The following is a 2,051-nucleotide window of genomic DNA, read 5'->3' on the forward strand; positions in this document are numbered from 1 at the left end:
GATTTCGGCAATAGTAGCTGGAATCCTACCGGTCAGTAACAGAATCTCGTCACCAATGATTTTAATATTATTTTACATTAATATTTATAAGCAAAAAAATAGGTATTATGCAAAATTAAATAAACTATAAACATGATATTATAAAAACATCATCGATAAGTATTTTATACTTACGGCCCTTTTTGCAATTCTCTTAGCTCATTATCTGCAATGATTATTTACACATGTTCATAGAATGTCAACATCATTACTTTTAAAAATTCATGCCTAAACATAAACCCTAATCACACATATATATTCATGCATAGAAACAATTATCTTTTTAAATCGAAAAATCATTTATATTTATTAACAAACACTCATATGTATTTTCTCATAATTCCCAAAATTCATCAAAATAATACTTAACCCATTTTTCCACATATTCTGTTCCTATTCCAAATTAAAACCTAATCAGCAAACCTCTTTAAAAACTATTAATTTACAATAATAACATAACATCAAAATCCCCCAAAACCAACTATTAACTTTCACATAATCGGTCAAACCAAAAACCATAAAATTCCATATTTAAAGACTTACATAACCAAAAGTCATTATCAAAATTGGGCATCAAACCCAAAATTATCAATCATCCATTAATTTAATCACAATAAATATTCAACACTCAATCCTTTGTAACCGAAATAGTGAAGATACTAAAAATAGAGGATACAATTAAAACAAGTGAATTGGTCCAAGTTTCCAAAGGCCCTATGATTCGGCCAGCAGAGAAGATGAATAAAAACAGGGAAAATCATATTTCTAGAATTACATGGGTTTGGTCAAGAATCACCCAAAATCTATTAAAATCATAAAAATAAAATATACCAACAAAACAACTACCAAAAAACCCAAAATGATCCATGGTTAACACACCTTACCCACACACGACTAAACCCACAGCCGGCCGAACAGAAAATCCAAACAAAGACCATTCGACCAACCTCAATCACAGGGACAGAGGGTCACACGGCCAGAATCAAACACACACACACACACTGGCCGGAACAGGGGAGAGCAACACTAAAATCATTTGGCCAAGCATCACCACACACACGGCCGAACAGCAAAACAGGAGACAACCCAAACATCACAAAAACAGGGGAGATCATCAAGTAAACACAAGAAATCAATTTCAAAAACACATGTATTCAACCCAGAAATCATCTAATCAAAATACCCAAACTAAATCAACATTTAACAAGAAATTACCTAGATAATCTACCGGAAATCACAGCCCTGGCACACCGGCGATGATTGCCGAAAATCGCGTCTCAGGCCACCGGACTTCGCACCCATCGGAAATCATCAAAGGGATGATTTTCAACCCAGTCGCCGGAAATCACTTTGACCCGTCGGAAATCGGCTTCTGATTTCTCTCCCTGCCTCTCGAGTTCGCCGGAAATCAGACCCACGGAGGATCGGGCCTCACGGCTTCTCTCTGCGTCTCCGATTCTCTCCCTCTTCAATCGGTCTTCTCTCTCTCTCTCTCTCTCTCTCCCAATTTCATCTCTCATTCTCGGTCTCTCTATTCTCTCACCCTCTCGTTCTCTATCTCTCACTCTCTCAATCTTGCTCTATGTATCTCGTCGGAAGAGGAGGACAAGAATGAAAGAGGAAAGACAAGAGAAATAAGAAAAAAAGAAATAAAAGAAGGGAGCGGTAATTACCTTTTTCTATATGAACTACCAACTTTTGCACAAATTTCTCGTGAACTATCAATTCTATCAAAATAAAGAACTTAACTACTAAAGTTACATGTTTTTCTCTTGTCAATTAGAGGGTTTAAATCCAACGGTCAACCAATCGCGTGACTATCACATACGTTTTTATTATAATTTTGTTCTCTTTTCCCTCATCTTCCTCGGTCATCTCACTCTCTTTGTTTCTTCGTTTGCGTGCTCTCTCTCTCTCTCTCTCATCAGATTTTTTGTCAAAGAAGAAGAAGAATTCGAAGAAAATCATCCCCACAAGATGAAATCCCTAAAAATTTTTAAAAGATAATCAGA

At 36.0% G+C, this 2,051-nt stretch overlaps 1 long non-coding RNA gene across 1 annotated transcript in view; it reads right to left on the reverse strand.

Annotated features, from left to right (window-relative positions):
* LOC133871749 (uncharacterized) overlaps window positions 1-1,760 on the reverse strand; it is a 7,516-nt gene extending 5,756 nt beyond the window's left edge. The window contains exon 1 of the long non-coding RNA XR_009900868.1: window positions 1,255-1,760. This is a non-coding gene — a long non-coding RNA (uncharacterized LOC133871749). The remainder of the gene's footprint in view (window positions 1-1,254) is intronic.
* Window positions 1,761-2,051: the final 291 nt, after the last annotated feature.

The sequence above is a fragment of the Alnus glutinosa genome, chromosome 6 (genome assembly GCF_958979055.1).
Source record: "Alnus glutinosa chromosome 6, dhAlnGlut1.1, whole genome shotgun sequence".
In the NCBI taxonomy this organism is placed as follows: Eukaryota; Viridiplantae; Streptophyta; class Magnoliopsida; order Fagales; family Betulaceae; genus Alnus; species Alnus glutinosa.